At 33.3% G+C, this 19,349-nt stretch overlaps 1 protein-coding gene across 10 annotated transcripts in view; it reads right to left on the bottom strand.

Annotated features, from left to right (window-relative positions):
- Window positions 1–14,599, bottom strand: part of Kal1 (anosmin-1 Kallmann syndrome 1) — a 60,998-nt gene extending 46,399 nt beyond the window's left edge. The window contains exons 1-2 of one of the 10 annotated variants that reach the window (XM_075302320.1): window positions 13,997–14,599; window positions 2,534–3,040 (exon numbers count right to left, since the gene is read on the bottom strand). The gene's annotated coding sequence lies outside the window, so the exon portion shown is untranslated. The remainder of the gene's footprint in view (window positions 1–2,533; window positions 3,041–13,996) is intronic. The other 9 variants (XM_075302447.1, XM_075302708.1, XM_075302836.1 and 6 more) reach the window with 9 other exon arrangements.
- Window positions 14,600–19,349: the final 4,750 nt, after the last annotated feature.

The following is a 19,349-nucleotide window of genomic DNA, read 5'->3' as shown; positions in this document are numbered from 1 at the left end:
AGAAATTATATGTCTCTTCTTATTGCCGTTGTACGTGTTCGGTTGATGCTGCTGTTATTGGTGTTGCCGGCTGCTGCGGCATTGTTGTGGTTGTCGAGGATGTGTTGTTGTATCTCACGAAAAAAAGCGATGAAGAATCGAGGTGAGATGAAGTGATGCGAACCGAATATGTAATGAAGGCAACAGTGAACGCCACAAGCTATAAAATTGCGTGCACGCGTCTTTTAATGCGGGTCACGATCACGACCACGAACCAAATATTGTGAATATTTTTTCTTCGTCTTCTTTTCCACAATTTCTTGGTTAACGATTGCTGCTGATGCTGTTGTTGCTGTTGCATTATATCGTTTTTGTTTGTGTTGTTGTATTTTTATGCATTAACGTACGTGTTTGTATAGATATGGGCGAATATGATCATATGTATGTGTGTATATCTGCATTTATATTTCATCTCATGGTACTGCGTAAATGCTTGCCACCATGTGTGCGACCGTTTAGATGCCTTTTTACCGATATGAATGATGATGACAATCATTACAATGTTAATGAAGATTGCTTGAATTTTTTGGGCGTAAATAAATTGTGACATTTTCTTACAAGTTGTATGTAGTCGCGAGTAGGATGTACCGAACAGTGGAAGGAAAAATATTTTAATAAAGACTAGAGTTCTATTAGCCGAAGATTTTAATTATGCTTTTGAGGAGAAGAGGATCATCATCGAAAAAAAAACGTGTAAACCATTGAAAGTACCCCGAAAGACTTGACTTCCATGCTTTTCGGATTTGCCTTCACGGATGCCGCTCGAGCCAAAAATGATCTACCAAAATTAGGAGAAAATTATACCAAAAATCTACCAAACAAAAAAATCTTGTTTTGCAAAATTTTATTTCTATAGAAAATTTTGTCAAAAATTTATTTCTATAAAAAATTTTGTCAACATTTTATTTCTATAGAAAATTTGTGAAGTACCTCTTAGTTGGAGAGGAATATTTTCAAACACTAAACATATAAAAAATTGAATATGGAGTTAAAAAAGTTCGTATGAAAGTTGTCGGACCACTAATATATGAATACAATTTTGTGTGGTTCTACATTAATTAGTGTGAAATAGATAGGTTAGGTTGAAAAAAGGATGCTGGCTTCCCTGATTCATTCCGGCTTGTTGCACGCTCTAACATCTTCTTTCCATCATACAACGTTTAGCGAGAGCAGTCGAACATGGCACCAAGGGATATTTCAATTAAAAAGTCAAAACGTACCCAAAATCTCAGTTAAAGTTGAATGAAATTAAAAAATAATATATATTAGATTCTTATAAAAGAATCTGGATTTTATAAAATTAAAATTAAAACTCAAAAACAAGCTTTAATTGAATTCAATGATTTTGAGTTTCTCTTAAGGATTTTGGTATTGGTATCCGAACAAAAGATGTAAAATGAAGATATTTTTTTAAGAAGCTATCTAGCATTAAATCTGGGCTCATTAAATTTAAAATTAGGATGCAGATCTCATATATCGACTTTTCGCTCTATTTTTGCAATATTTGATATATTGCAAAGGTATCCATGTACAAATAATGCCAGTTTAAAAATCCAAATTATAACAGATACAAATGTTTTTGTTTCTTATTTTCAAAAGAAAAAAAAATGTAACCGAAGATCCAAATTCTCAAAATAAGTATTACCCTATTTTTGAAACTTGTTTGTCCTTAATCCAAAGATAGATTATCAGTTGCCTTTATATTTGAGTTGAGGGAATTATCAGTTAATTTATAGATTATTTATTTACCTTAAGGGACTTTAACGGAGGGATTATTATAAATTAATTAAAGAAAGCAATTCTTAAAGCAAACGTTATGATTATTAACTGCGTATCCTAAAATGTAGGTGGCATAATCTTTCATATTTTTTTAATAAATTTAATTTAATTTTAAAATATCCAAATTATTATAGATACTTAAAGTAAAATAAGTTTTGTTAATAAAAAAAAAAAATAACTATAAATCGAGGCTGCAACATCATTTAAATAAATCTTAGCCTATTCTTAAAGCTTTATTGTGTTTAATGAAAAAATTTGAAATCTTAAAATAGTTTTTCTCTACATGAAGACAAATTTGCCTTTCTCCAAAGAATTATGAAATTAACAGAAGGATGAAAATTTCAAATAGAATAATACCAAATTAAAAACAAAATAAAACAAGGTCTGTTATTGAGATTTATTTCAAAGAAATTTGCTTTTAATATTATGTATATTTTATTTCCTAAAATTACTTTTGAAGCTATTTACCTCTAATCTAAAACTTAAATTAAAATATTAATAATCATCCTTAAAGCGCGATTTACTTTACTTCAAAAAATCGAGGAACGTAAAAAAGTTCATAAAATGTAAAATGTTCATAAATAAGTTTTTATATAAAGAATGTATCATTAAAATGATATAAATGTTATGACCATAAAATAAATATTTTTATGATTTCACAATCACGTTATATGGATATTTGTAAATATTAAGCAGAGAATTTTTAAAAACATACCTTCCAAATTTTATATTATGTTGAATTTAGATCCACAGTGTTGTGTATATTTTAAATTATCTACACAGATTTTTGTTTTAAGATTAATATTGCTTAAACTGTCTGTTCTTTTACGTTTTGTTTTCCACTACACCTCTATCGAAGCGTTCATACTGGCTAAGGTGAAATGTAATTCGATCTACATTTAAGCACTTAAAGGATTTTCACACTTTGTACAAAATGTTAACAGAAGAACAACAACACTCTCACAATACACAATACCCGTCGGTTGCTCTTGGTTTTGTTAGTCGATTAGATGGTTGATTGGTTCAAAGCGCGAAATGTCGGAAGAATGTTTTATTTAGACCGCAATACCGGGTATCATTTATCATTTGTCAGGCTCTCGCGGTTAGCCGGCCATATACATGTGTGTGAGACAACTTATAGTAATATTGTAGGATAGTTCTCAGATACACTCAGATATAGATGTCATGTAAACGTCAAATGATTGCTAGTTGCAATGGGTTTCTGGATATTTGATGACATTAAATAGTGGTAAGACCAATAAGGCAACAATAAGAAAATAAAAAGCCGCAAAAATGCACACACACTCTAGGAAACACCTTTGTTATGAGAGTCTGAGCTTTGGTTTTTCAGTCTGGTATGGTTTATGTGAGTCCATCATAATTTTAATAGATAAGCTACTACGTATGTCTACTAGATCAACTTCGAACAATACAAAAAAAATGTTATTACGTGAAGAGAGAGAAAGAGAGAGTGAGTTTAAACTCCTAACTGTTAGTGAGACTAGGCTGTTCACTCTCGAAAACGTAAAGGGATTGGTTATATTTTTTTGCAAATTTTTATAAGGTTTCCCAAGAATATTTTCAAGGTGTTACATGTGTAAGCACAAACTTAAAACACCACCCATTCATCCACCCATCTCTCCCCATTACCATGTCATGCAACATTTTTTTTAAACAAACACTTCAAAATATACTCCAATCATCGTGTATTTTGTCAGTCAGCCTTCATTCATTGAAACAGTAAGGCTTTCTCCTCTATCATCCTTAACATGTTAGTGCTTTACATACGCACATATTGATACACACACACTGAGTGTGGTTACATTTGGTGTAAATGTAAATAAGGCATCTACTGTGACGTGAAGTGTAACCAAATGAGTGTTCGTTTGTAAATAGCGGCATTGGTGCTTATTGTGTTGTCACACTAGTGTAGTCAAAGTCGTAAAAGAGAGTCATTGAGAGAGAGAGAGTGAGATAGAAAGCAAGAGAAGTGTGAGGGAATGCCATTCAATGGCATTAATGAAATGGGAAAATTTTAAATGCAAATATTTTCACAAACTACAAATGTCTTTCATAGAATTTTTTCATTTTATTTTCCCCTATTCCTAAATAAAACCTACTACACCGACATCAATAACAAGAACCATAATCACAAGAACAACAACAACTCGAAAAAAACGATTTTTCATTATTGAGATCATCATCATTATCTGTTGCCTTGGCAGCAGCATCATTTTCATGATTATCATCGTTCACAGTAGACGCATGCATTTGTATGTTGCCCAGTTTCCCAGTATAAAGAACATGAAGTGTTTTTCTCTAAAAACAAAGACAAGTTGAACTAGGGAACAACCAAAAACATATATAGTTGAAATACAGAACCCCAACAGCAGCAGCAACAACAATTACACAGCGCCAACTTCAACGGTACCAACAACAACGTCATTGCGTACAAAAAGAAATAGATTTCAATTAAACATGCAATTTTTAAATGACACGCAACGAACACTTACTCACTCACTATGCATTGCACACACACTGCACTCACTGCCACCAGCGTCGACAGATTGTACGTCACAAGTGGAGTTGTGTAAAAAGTTTTGAGATACGCTTTAGAGATTTTTGTAATTAAGTTTCCAATGAGGTTTATGTGACCTATATGTAATCCCTATAAAAATACAATATTTTGAAGCAGATTCTATTATATGAAAATACGTAGGTTAGGTTAGTTAATACTCTCTCCCTCTCTCCCTTCTAATGCGGCGTTCATAATATCAGTTTATCCGTAAGAAATGTCTGTCTTTATAAAAAATCGTACAGGATGGTCAAACGAAAGTTGGACACGGTGCGGATAAACTGATAGTAGTCTATTTTTCATCTTTTGAACATGGGGCGTTCGACCAATATATTGTTTTACGTACGAGCCCTAAGATCGCAATATTGTATTTTTTCATGCTAACGCTACGTTACTAATTCATTTTGAAGAAAATGAAATTTCTCAATTATCAATTTGGACATTTCCTTTGAAGTTATAATAAATTCGTTTTGTTTATAATTGTTGTTTTATTCTTCAATCATTGTTGTTGTTTTGATTTCAGCTTAAAACCATGCGTTGACAAAACTACAAGAGTTGCTTAACCCAAAGACAATAAACTTTAGGAAGATAGGAAATTGGCTACTGAGGAGATCAAACCATTTACGGTGTCAGTTTCATGCTTTTTGTTTATCGAACCAAACGCGTATACGACAAGTATTGACATAGCATTAAAATGCAAATAAAAAGAAATTAAGTACACGAAATAAATTTCCATAAAAGGGAAAATGTAATTTTTTTTTGTTGTTTCCTCAAACTTAACATAGTTTCATTAAGAAAATTAAGTTTTTCATTTAAAAAATAAAAACGAAAAACAAATAAAAAATTACAAACATGTATGGAACTAACATGGTAAATGCAATATTTGGTATGACGCAAGCCAATTTCCTATCATCCTACAGTTTATTGTCTTTGGCTTAACAAACAGAGGAAAAGTATATTTGTCAAATTTATTTGGGCAAAGCCCTATAGATTGCAATATGGTTGGATGGACGGCCGTTTCAGAATTATCACATTCCTCATCAGCATCCTCTACTAGCAGCAAAACTATCAACCAATTATCAGAATAAATTCGGTTAATTCACTAAAGCCAAAGTAACCCGAAGTAACTTCTTCGCTTCCACCGGGGGTTGAACCTGGGTCTGTTGGCACCATAACAGAGCGCCTAAGCACACTCAGCAACAAATGCCATTGAACACGATGCATCGAAACGTCTATTCAATTGTTTTTTGATATGAACCTAATATGACACCACGGCCGGTTCAAATCTCATCAGCGGCAATTTTTTTTATTAAATATTTTTCTAAAAAATATTTTTTTTGTCTTATACATCTTTTTTATTTTGTTTTTTGCATATATTTTTGTATAAATTTATTTTCCATTGAAAATCAACAAAAAACTAAAACTTATTGTAATTTTCAAAATCTTCTCGAAAGAACTTACTTGGAAGAAAGTCAAACGGCACAGCAGAGATGATTTTTACGGTTTTTTTATTGATTTTCTATTTTTTTGCGAAATTTAATTGTCCAAAACCTAAATTTTTACTTAAAACGGCCTAATTCCCTACTTTCTAAGACTTGTCCAAAAGGACTGCGGGAGTGGAAAAAATCGATAGGGGATCCCGGGATGCGCTTTAAAAGAAATGTTTTTTGGAAATACTTCCAATTTTTTTGCTGGTAAATTACACTTGAACCTCCCGAAAAAAGTTTTTACTTTTGAAACATATCACTTTCCTTTGGCAAAGTAGTTATTTATTCATATACTATACTTTTATTAACCTTTAAACTCGAACGTTGGCAGAATTGTTTCACTAAAAAACGCTAGCTTTTCTCTTATGATATTATTTTTTTTTACTCAAATGTCCAATATGGCGTATGAGTGATCACGATATAATTGTAACAAAGTATTCATCATACGTCTATGTGTACGTGAACTACAATCTAATTCTCTTTTCATACTACATTTGACATTGCCTTAGTTTACATTTGAAATTACGGTTTTGAAATCAGAAAGACAGAAAGATTTTGACTATACTGAGAGAATTCTATAAATGGTACCTTTGAATCCATATAATTTATTGAAATGTGCAAAACCAAACTTTTCAAACACTCTACGTATGTATTTGCATTGAATGAATGCACCCCAATGAATGAGTGTATCACTGTCGAAGTACTCACACTTTGGCTGCTGTTATTGCTGCTGCTTCTGCTGAGTGCGTATGAATCATTCACACATATATTGAATTGTACCTATAAAACCAGCCAAGCTAAATAATACGACGATGATGGTGATGATGATGACGACAACGCAAATAAGGGATAACACATCACATTTAGTGAAATTGGAACACCCACACGCATTTAAACCAACATTCACATTTCTTTACTCAAACGCATCTGTGTAACAACAACTAGAGGAGAGTGTTAAAACGATGACATACGTCTTCACTTCTACTTGCTGTGCAATTCAATTCAGTATAGATTGCATACGAGCCACATTAATACCCTGCGTATTACATGTGTTTGTCAGATTGTGTGAACGTGTGTGTGCTTGTGATTGGTTCGTTGGATGTGTATGCCTTTGAATAAGTGAATGCATGCGTGCGTATTTATTACGCATTGCAGTGCACAGCATTATACAGAGTGTATTCACATTTCTATGTACATTATCTATGTGTATGTGTGTGTGTGTTTGGGTTTGGGTTTAGAGTGCGTGCGTTTATGCATTGCACAGCAATCAGCTTAGCTGGCATTTTGTCACTATTACAGTATTTGTGTGTTATTAAAACCGATAATCGTATGCCTTGAGCGCCAACAAACAATAAACTCACGTCGATGTTAAAACACATAGTGTGTGCGTGTGTGTCTGTGTGTATGTTTACGTATGTTACGTCTACACATCTTCTTATCATCTATTCATCCATACCAATTGTCATCATCGTAACAAAATCATCAGTACCCGCCAACAAATGAACTGACAAACAAACAAACCAATCAACCAACCAAGTCAGCCAACTTAAACCAAGTCCCCTCTGAGACTATGGACTGGCCTGGCAGCCATATATCATCCTTCTACCATTTATACACATCACCACTTAACCTAAAGATCAGTCACTGCCGCAAAACGCGTAATAATCACCCATAGACCCCAATTCGAACGGAATTCAATTAGAATTAGAATTACACAATGTGTAAACGCACTTTTGCGCCTGACTGACTACACCGTGCCTGCTTTGCTTGTGGCTGCTTGCGTTTGTTAATAGCCCAATGGTTGATTGCCAATTCATTGATGCGAATCAAAATTGTCACTGTGCATAGCACAGTGATGTACAAAGTTAAATTGTCTCTTTTTTTGGTTAGGGAATAAATAATGGAGATAGGAGACGTAATCATGGTATTTATACGGTTATGTGAATATTTAGGAGAAAAATAAGTTCATTCGACTATAGTCAGGCCAAGAGAAGTGTGACATAGTACGTCAGGTATTCTGAATTATCCTCGATATATCGGAAAGTTATGCCAAAATACTTCCGGCAGTTTTTTATTTCTATATCTCAAAAACGTATTAATAAGATAAAATGTTTGAATGTAAAGTTTGAAAATAACCTACGCCGAGAAAATGTTTTTATAAAATGTATTTTAAATAGAAATTTTATAATTTAAATATAGGGCATCAGAAAGGGCAATGATCAATCATAAGGAATCCTAGAGGATAAACAAATTGTATTTTCAAACTATTTTGTTCGTTGTGTCTATTTTTTAGTAAATTTTTGCTGACATTTACGGAAATTAAATACCATTCATATATACGGTTTTGTAATTTGTAAAAAAAGAAAAAACAAATTGTGATAAAGTGCATTTGGCTCAATACAGGGATCAAAATGTGGTAAATATTTAAAATTACGTAGCCTAATATATAGGCCCAAAAATAAGTATCAAACCTATGGAATTTTCACCAGAAACCCCTTTGCAAGCAGTGTGCCTTTTTTACATATCCTAATGTGGGAAAAAAAGTAAGTCAAATTTGTTTTTAAATGAAAAGTTTATTCTTCAACATCAAATTCAACGCGTTGCGAAACTTATGTGGACATTTTATCCAATCCCCGAAATATGCTAAAAAGCCCCTTTCAGGTGTAACCATCAGAGCTTTTTTGTTTGAACTTGAATCTTCTCAATAGACTCTAAACTCACTCAAAAACAGGAAGGAAAATTTTATATACTTTTAGAAAATTTGAACTTAACTGTATCACAAATGCAGTTGTCACGTCAATTTCACAAAAATAAGTAAATATTTTCCGATAAATTCAAGAAAATTTATTAAACATAATTATTTTTTTTGTTCACTTGTAAAAGAAAATTCCCTAGCATGAAGGAAAAAATTGGAGTTCAAAATTGCCGCATTATTGATAAAATTTACAAAATAAAAAAAAATGTTAATCATTTTGAGGGTGACACGAATATAGTATAATTTTTCCAAAAAATTATTAAAGTCAAAAAACTTTCCCAAAACATAAAAATTCCATGAACTAAAATATAATTAAATTGGCTTTAGTAAAATATAGTGTTAACTTTTTTTTCTGAGTGGGTTCTCGGAGTGGTCTCTCAAGATTTGAGAAATTTGGCACAGATGTCATTAAAAAAAGTATCTCGAAATATAAAACCCGCGAAGTTTAATTTTAAATTTCCCACAAAATGCAGCAGACTAAAATTGAATTGCGAATCAAAAAGTCGAGATTTCGATTTTTTCAAAATTTAAAACATTTGAATTTCCACTAATGGAATGCCCATCATTTTGCAAATTTAGAAAAATCGTTTATTTAAATCTGTGGAAAATGTGCCTTTGCCTTCGACTTATGACATTACGACTTTCCAACTTTTGAGACATTTTCATTATAAATGGAGTTCTCAATAGAATCTATATATGTTTCCCTTACATGTAAGAGACTCGTGTATAAACCGATATAAAGATACCGATACCCCTACAAATACAAAAAATAGGGACTGTAAATTAATATTTTGAGATTGTTGCTGCACATAGTACTTGGTGAATTTCCAAACATCATATTTTCTGACGAGAAATATTTCCCAATTGAGCAATTCCTAAACTTCAAAAATTAAAACTCCTAAAAAATGGTGCTGACATGGTTAATATACCCTAAACCACATAGTGGTCAGGGTATAATAAGTTTGATCGGCCAAAAAATGTGCCTACCACAAATATTGATTTTAGACCCCATAAAATATATACCGATCGACTCAGAATCACCTCCTGAGTCGATCTAGCGCTTGGTGTCCGTCCGTCTGTCCATGTATTTGTTGTTTACAGATTCCGGTCGCAATTATTAACCGATTTGGATGAAATTTGGTTCAAGGTGTTTTTGGGCACAAGGACGAACGCTATTGAATTTGGAAGAAATCGGATCAAATTTAGATATAGCTCCCATATATATGTATCGCCCGATTTCGACAAATGGAGTCAAGTTGCGCTTTTTTACAAACCGATCGTCATCAAATTTTGCACATAGTAAACTTTTTCATCACCTTTTAAGTCTGCAAAATTTCATCGAAATCGTTTCAGATTTAGATATAGCTCCCATATATATGTATCGCCCGATTTTCCCAAATTTGGCCATAAAAACCTTATTTATTAAACGATCTTACTCAAACTTGACTTACTCTAATCTTTTACGGTACTGACAATATGTGCCAAAAGTAATCGAAATCGGTTCAGATTTAGATATAGCTCCCATATATATCGCCCGATTTTGCCAAATTAGGCCGTAAAACCCTTATTTATCAACCGATAGTGCTCAAAGTTGGCTAAGTATAATCTTCTAGACCTCTAACTGTATGTGCGCAATTTGATCGAAATCGGTTCAGATTTAGATATAGCTCCCATATATAAGTATCGCCCGATTTGGTCAAATTTGGCTGTAAAACCCTTATTTATCAACCGATTGTACTCAAAGTTGGCTAAATGTAATCTTCTATAGATCTAACTGTATGTGCGAAATTTCATCGAAATCGGTTCAAATTTAGATATAGCTCCCATATATATGTATCGCCCGATTTTGAAAAATTTGCCCCTAATAACCTTATTTTTGACCATAGGGGCCTCTTTTATTAACTTATCGTACTCAAATCTTACACAAAGTGACCTTCTGTGGTATCAATCATACCTGCAAAATATTATACAAATTGGTTCAGATTTAGATACGGGTCCCATATATATACATCGCTCACTTTTGTCATATTTGGCCATAATACTCTTATTTATTAACCTATGTTATTCAAATTTCAAATTTTGATGTACTAGCTGATCGTATTTAGACTTACACGTAGCTCTTACATAAATCTATTGCCATATTTGCAGAAATTTGAATTTATTACCCACAACTAATTGACCGATTTCCTCTTTTTTAATAATGGACTCAATATTAGTGGCATACTAACTCTTTTGGTGCAAAATAAACTATAGCTCCTAATATTAGACATTTCTGCTCAGATTGTGACAAGACACCCATAAACATGTTCCCCCCTTTATGTTCTCCAAAACCTATACCAAGGATACCCCACAAATGCTTGTGTTTACTAATTCAGTAGGGGTGGTTTAGGGTATGATGTAGTCGGCCCCGCCCGACTTTCTACTTTACTTACTTGTTTATATATTCCTCCGACTAGCGCACACAAAATACAAAAAATATATTGACCTAATATGAAAGATTGTACTATCTAAATTTTATGACAAAAATAAAGTAATTTTAATTTTCATTATATTTGTATTGAAATATTTTTTTTCTGTTTACGTCCCTCCGTTAAAATCGTATGTCTTTGAAGTAAGCCAAATTTTCCTAATGTACAAAAAAAATTATTATAAAAATGTGGTTCAATCTTTCTGAGAAATCATTCCTTGCTTTGTAGTGTGTCTATTCTAATTTAAAAATTTAAATTAACATTTATTTACACGTTACACGTTTGTTAATATATCGCAAACTTTGTTGGTTCCTAGAATCTGTTTTTATTCTAGAGAAACATCGCCTGTGGCTTGGAATCAATACCAATGCAGGTCAAAATATGTGGCTCTTGATTCGGCGACATCTTTTGATCTCAAAACTTCAATTCTCACAAGCCGGGAATATATATAACTCGGGTAGGGTAAATACTTATTGAACTAGGTTACGTATAGTGACAGCCGATATTTCAGACTCACTTAGACTGTTCAGTCCATTGTGATACACAGTGGTGAACTTCTCTCTTATGACTGAGTGTTGCCGATTCAATGTTAACCCTCTAATGCCCCAATTTTTTTGCCATCTGATTAAATTTTCAATTTTAACGACACAAAAGCAAGATAACTAAGCAAAAAAAATTTATACCGTAAAATTCAGCATATGCTGCAAAGCCTCTTGAATAGTTTCTAATAAGTTTTGTTTTTATTTTGCCCATTTTTGTTAACTTAAGGTGTGTTTTACTAAAAGCTTCCTTATTAAATGAAGCCCGCCCAAAGGCGGGCTTGGGCATTAGAGGGTTAAGCTCAATGACAAGGGACCTCCTTTTTATAGCCGAGTCCGAATGGCGTTCCACATTGCAGTGAAACCACTTAAAAAAGCTTTGGAACACTCAGAAATGTCACCAGCATTACAGAGAGGGGGTAAACCACCGCTGAAAAACATGTTGGTGTTCAGTCGAAACTGGGTTTGAACCCACGACCCTATGTATGCAAGACGGGCATTGCACCAATATGGCTCCAACTTATAGGACTAACCACGTAACATAGCTTATTTTAAGGAAATTTATTTTTCAAAGAAGAATTTCCTCTAATATTCCTATAAAAGTATTCTATTTCCGATTATCAAATTGTCAAGTTCCTATAACATATGAGCTGTTTTAAGCTCCACACTTTCGATGTCCTTTTCTTTTAAGGGGGCCACATTTAGAAAACCACAGTGCATCGTTAATGGGTGAAAATAGTCTGACATGGGATAAATACATATATAGATGGATGGTATGGGGCTAATGCATGCTCGTATGATGATGAAACATTCAGTTATTTGAAATATTTATTCTTTTGAACCAGTCAATCGGTTGGTTCTAGGCTAAAACGGACAGGCTCTTCATGTTCGTATTGTTGATGTGGTTTTGTTGTTGTTGCTGTTGTTCCGTTGACATTGTTGTTGCTATTGTAATTGTTTGTGGATTGGTAGCTGATTGTCACATCGTTGGTTGTTTATTGCCGTTTTCTTTTATGAAGTAGCAGTTGGATATCGCTATGCAATGTATAAACCTATATAATACCCATGTGCATATGCAATAGTATTTGTATATGCAGATGTGTGTGTGCGTATATTTGTTTCATTTGTTATTTTAAGGATTATTACACTTAATTAAAACTGTTAGGCTTGTTTTGTTGACACTTTTGTTTTCCGTTTTGTGTTTCACACTTCAAAAAAAAATGAAAAAACACTAGTGTTCTTCCTTGATGTGAGACATTGCTATACTGGAAGGCATGACATGCCTTGCTCCATGTCTCATTGGTCTCTTACTCCCCCAAAAGGCGCCTAAGGGGTGTCGTTCAATGTCCGCCTGTCTGTCTGCCCGTTTGGCTGTCCGTCAGTGCTGCCGCTAGTGAAAAATGGAGTGAAGTAGATTTTGGAAAGAAGTGGAGTAGATTGAATAAAATTGAAGTAGCATACATTTTTGAAAACAAAACAATAGAATTCATTTTATTATATCCTCCACCATAGGATGGGCGTATATTAACTTTGCCATTCCGTTTGTAACACATCGAAATATTTCTCTAAGACCCCATAAAGTATATATATATTCCGGGTCGTGGTGAAATTCTGAGTCGATCTGAGCATGTCCGTCCGTCCGTCTGTTGAAATCACGCTAACTTCCGAACGAAAGACGCTATCGACTTGAAACTTGGCACAAGTAGTTGTTATTGATGTAAGTCGGATGGTATTGCAAATGGGCCATATCGGTCCACTTTTACGTATAGTCCCCATATAAACGGACTCCCAAATTTGGCTTGCGGGGACTCTAAGAGAAGCAAATTTCATCCGATCCAGCTGAAATTTTGTACATGGTGTAAGTATATGGTCTCTAACAACTATGCAAAAATTGGTCTACATCGGTTAATAATTCCATGTTTAAAACCGCTATGTTCATCGTAATTAAAGGAATAGGAAAAACAATTAGGTAATATGGGGAAAAATTTTAAAATTTTAAGCAGAACAAAAAGTGAAGCAGAATTTTGGAAGAAGGAGTGACGAAGTAAATTTTGTGAAAATGAAGCAAAATACTTCGATTGAAGTAGTAGCGGCAGCACTGCTGTCCGTTCGCTCGCTCGAACTTACATTCATCTGTCGTCTTTCTCTCCCTAGCCGTCCGTCCATTCTCTTGTGAGTATACATCTGCCCTGTGCTCTCCGTATGATGGGGCCCTCCATTGTGACTTAAGCAAAAATCAATAAATTGCGTTCAATTTAAATGTGTTCTATGCAAATTCTACAAGAGACCCAAGGAACAGCTACCGCTATGCATAACACCGCACTTATAGAGAGTTGAACCATGTTTTTACTCACATATTTTGAAAATTGAAACTTTTTCGTATTTTATTGCATTTTTGTTTTTTTTTTTTTTGAGTGGTGGGGGTAATTTTTGTTTTTTTCGTGGTTGGCGGGTTTTGTGATTTATTTGGTTTAGTTTACAAAATATTTTTTCGATTTACACTAAACACACTTTCTTTATTTAGTGTTTTATTATATATAAATATAAATACTACAATAAAGTGTGCTGGTTTCTAAAACTTTTGTTGTTGTTATTGTACTTCTATTAGATTTCATTCTTTATAGGTTTAGCTGAAATGCGTACATGCGTAATGTTATTTCTGTGTGTGTGAATATGAACACAAACTTTCTTCTTCTTCCTTGCCACAATTAGATCGTTGGTTGTTTTCTATTTTGTTTTTGTTATTTCGATTTTTGTTTATAAAATTTTTGTAATATGCCGTTTATTTCTTCTACTTGTCAGCCATCCATACCATGTGCCATTAGTCGTATTCGTTACCGTAATATTATTATTCTTCGTACGCACGTACACACATACACACCCGATTTGCAACCCGTTTTCAAGACACAACCAATTTGTTGCTCCTGCGAAAACAAACTGATCGATCGTAATTTTAAAAACAAGCGCGTTTGTTGCTGTCAACAGTTTATTTAGCACTAAAAAGCAGCACTGAGCTTTGACGTTTATTCTGGCAGAGCCGCATTAATACATTTTGCACAGCCCCATCACACACTTCCAGTGCTGCCGCTACTACTTCAATCGAAGTATTTTGCTTCAATTTCACAAAATTTACTTCGTCACTCCTTCTTCTTAAAATCTGCTTCACTTTTTGTTCTGCTTCAAATTTTAAAATTTTTACCCCATATTACCTATTTGTTTTTCCTATTCCTTTAATTACGATGAACATATCGGTTTTAATCATTGAATTGTTAGCCGATGTGGACCAATGTTTGCATAGTTGTTAGAGGCCATATACTTACACCATGTACCAAATTTCAGCCGGATCGGATGAAATTTGGTTCTCTTGAGGCTCCGCAAGCCAAATCGGGCGATCAGTTTATATGGGGGCTATATATAATTATGGACCGATGTGGACCAATTTGCATGGTAGTTAGAGATCATATGCTGAAACCATGTACCAAATTTCAGCTGGATCGTATGAAATTTGCTTCTCTTAGAGTCCCCGCAAACCAAATTTGGGGGTCCGTTTATATGGGGGCTATACGTAAAAGTGGACCTTTCATTCGGAAGTTAGCGTGATTTCAACAGACGGACGCACATGCTCAGATCGACTCAGAATTTCACCACGACCCAGAATATATATACTTTATGGGGTCTTAGAGCAATATTTCGATGTGTTACAAACGGAATGACAAAGTTAATATACCCCCGTCCTATGGTGGAGGATATAATAAAATGAATTCTAATGTGTTGTTTTCAAAAATGTATGCTACTTCAATTTTATTCAATCTACTCCACTTTTTTCCAAAATCTACTTCACTCAATTTTTCACTAGCGGCAGCACTGCACACTTCACACACACACTAGCTACAAACACACAACAAAACGCAAAGCATCAGAGGTGACAGTGACGATAACGGTAACGTAGACGTTGCTGTTGCCGGCATGCCGGGTAATCTGCTGCTTTTTGTTTTAGGCCCCCAAACATGTGCTTTGAGCATTGATTTGTTTTTAGTTAGTGCTTTTGCCATTGATTGTGAAGGGGGAACAACATTTCACTCATAGGCGTTGTTATTGTCACATTCTGGTGCTGCTGCTGTTGACTTTTGTTTGGGGGGACTTTAGAGCAGCCGTTGTTGTAGTATATTCACAAATAACAGCACACAACAACTCCTCCACTGTTATATGTTTAGCGTGCTCATAGCAAGAGGGCAAAATGTTTAACCATGTAATCAAATGAATTCTGTGTGAGTAGTTGTGAATGAGTGAGTGAACGACTGTTAAGTTTACAGAAGGAGATGCAATTTTGCAAAAAGATTCTTTTGAATTGTAAATTGTAATTATTTTTTCAAGTTAATTGATCATTCAAGTGTGATGTATGCGTGCTTGGGGCTATATTAAAGAGGGTCGAATTTTATGGCGATTTCGATTGGGAAAAGAGGTGGGAAAGGAGTGTCCTGTATCCCTCACAACATTATGAATTAACAATAACTTTCGAATGACTCTATCATTTAAGCGAAAATACAATGAGGGAAAAGTATTGTAACATCAGAAAAACATAGTTTTTGCGAAACGATATATATTTTATACAAATATTTTATTTAACTGAAAAAGGGGGAAAATTATATACAAATGCAGTTCAGAATTTCTTAAAATTTTTAAATTTTACCAATAATACGCACATCATGAAATTCGTATGGTACTAAGACATTCTTGCAATTGTTTTCTTACTTTAATATATTTCTTTTGTTTGCAATAGTTAAATTAACTCAAAAAGGGGGAAAATTATACACAAATGAAGCATAATGTTTAACTAAATTCGTGTCTCCCACAAAATAGTTCAGAATTTCTTAAAATTTGTAAATTTTACCAATAATGAACTTCGTATGGTACTAAAGACATTCTTGCAATTTTGAACACCAATTTTTTCCATCAAACTACAACATATTCTTTATCAAGTGAAAAAAAAAATAATTATTTTCTTGAATTTATCGAAAAATTATTTAGTTAATTTTGTGATATCGCCGTGAGATAGACGTTTGTTTAGTTAAAATTAGCCTAAAATTATTCAAAAAAATATCCTTCCTGGTGGGTTCAGTGTTTTTTGAGTATAATGAACAATTATTTAACCCATTTCCTGCCATTGTACTCGCTTGAGTACAGAAAATCAGCAATGGCGTGTAATGGTTTAAGTTCACATAAGAAACAAAACGAATGAATATTTCTAACAATTTAATAAATATAAATTTAATACAAATAATGGAACTTTTTCTAGAAAATAATTAGTATACAGTCTATAATATTATAGTATACCGTCTACACCCTTAAAAAAATTCGCTTCTTTAACATATGTTCCAAACATATTTTGCAGGAAGCACATATATTATTGGATACTGCCGAAACATTAATATGTTTGTTTTATGTGAACATATTATATGTTTGGAAGCATTTTGAGCCCAAAAATATTATATGCTTGGAAAATTTTTTCCCAAAGACGATTGTGCTCATTGCCTAACATACTCGTAATTTTAACTTCCACGAAATATTTTAGTTCTTGGCACCTTTTTATGCAATACAAATAATGTTGAAGAAATTGTTCACGTTTATAAATTTTTTAAATTTTACCTTTCGCCTGCACGGAGAATCGAACCGAGGACCAGACAGTTTGTAAGCCAACACACTATCCACTGGGCTACGTAGCTGTTATGGTCACCAGTAGATAATTATCGTTATAAGTTACATTTATATAGCATAGTTTGCAGGGCCCACGAGCCCATGCAAACATAATATTATTTAACAGAAACATACATTTGTTTGCCACGTGGAGCAGTGGTTAGCATGCCTGCCTTGCATGCAAAGGGTCGTGGGTTCAATCCCTGCTCCGACCGAACACTTTTTTTTTAATTTACACTTTTATATTATACTATATAAAATTTCTATAATGAAACTTCGAAATGTGGGTTACTAAAGATTTATAGTCAGTAACAGTGCTTGATATAAACAAAATTGACTGATTTTTGGATGATTTTATTGCAAAAAAAACAATTTTGTAACAAAAAACTGTTTTTGGTACAAAACTTTAAAATTTGGAAGAAATTCAAAAACTCTAACAAAAGATGAACGTGGAGTCAAGTATAAACATACATAAATTATTTTATAATATAAACATAAATTTATTTAGGCGTGAACAGTTTTTTAATAGCATTTAACACCATTGCTCTAAAATGCCTTTTATTTTTCTTTAATAATTCATTTTAAAGAAAATAAACATTTTAAATTGTTTTAGCTGCAAAACTCGTACTTAATGCCCGCTTTTATGTTTGAAGGTATCCGTCAACTCTTCGTGGACTACTTATTAATAAAGAGGAACTAAACTTTGTTTTTATACATTTTACTGTGTAATTTTTCACTATTTCCTCCTTATTTCATTTTATTTCATTTATTTCATTTATTTTTATGAAGACCCCTGATTTCTTTTAACGAACCAAGAAAAAAATTGTGCCCATAATCAGTGTTGCCAGTATTGGGGATTTTTCCCCAAATCGGGGATATTTTTTCGTGGATGGGGACAAAATTTTGGAGTTGGGGACTTGGGGATTTGGTGGGGAATTTCCACAAATTTGGGGATTTTTGTGGGGAATTCTGGTCAGTATAACAAATCAGGTTTTGAGTTTATATGAAATTCTTTACATCTATATGCTTAAAAAGTGGCTTAAAGAAGTACAGAGAATCTTCAAAATATGAAAAAAAAATTCTATTCCAAGAGCCACTTTACAATTTACGTTGTTTCTATGAAATTGTTCACTATTGTGAAATTATTTCGTGAGGACTTGGGTCGAAGTGTTGGACCCTCACCTGCATACATCACTGATTTGGAAAATATATATAAAACATATGTAATAGAGTTCATATCGGGACAACAACGCCTTTTGATCGATCACCCAATTTTATTTCTTAGCTATTCAGAACTAAGTTTTGATTCATAACTATACATGTTGACCCAACTCTTTTTTTCTTTCTCGTTCATTTAGAAGATGATTTGCATAAGATATAAATTCGATGATTCTTTATACCAATAATTAATTCTGATGAGGGATTGTATCAGATAATATTTTGAGCACCCGTCTCATTTTTTGGATTGTAACTCGCAAACTGGTATAAAAAATTGCATATTTTTAAAACTTTTAGATTATGACGGATTTTTTACAGCAGAGCCTATTTCTTTTTTCAAAAAACTTGCCAAAAACTGTATTGGGGATTTTTGTGGGGAATTTTAAATTAAATTGGGGATTTTTGGGGATGAAAGCGTCTTATTTTGGGGACAATATCCCGAAAAATACTGACAACACTGCTCATAATGCCAAAATGATAAACAAAACACATGTCCATACATACATAAAATGCTGCTCTCAAGGCGTAAACATATGGTGTTTGTTTTTCAAATGTCTATTCTCTTGGTTCCGAATGCCCATTCTCTTTATTCAAATTAAATAATATTTAGACTTAAGCATATTAAATGTTTGGCCTTATCATGAAACAGTTTTCCGAAACAACATACAAGCGGTTTCACAGAAATTGTTCTCTTTTGATTCTTTCACTGTGTTATGTTAGGGTTTTCATATGGATAATTTTCAAAAGAGAACTTTCGCTTTAAAAAAGAGAACATTTTAACTAAAAAAGAGTTTA

The sequence above is a fragment of the Haematobia irritans genome, chromosome 1, assembly GCF_050003625.1.
Source record: "Haematobia irritans isolate KBUSLIRL chromosome 1, ASM5000362v1, whole genome shotgun sequence".
NCBI lineage: Eukaryota > Metazoa > Arthropoda > Insecta > Diptera > Muscidae > Haematobia > Haematobia irritans.
The sequence above is the reverse complement of the archived record's forward strand: the minus strand, read 5'-3'. Positions and strand labels throughout refer to the sequence as shown.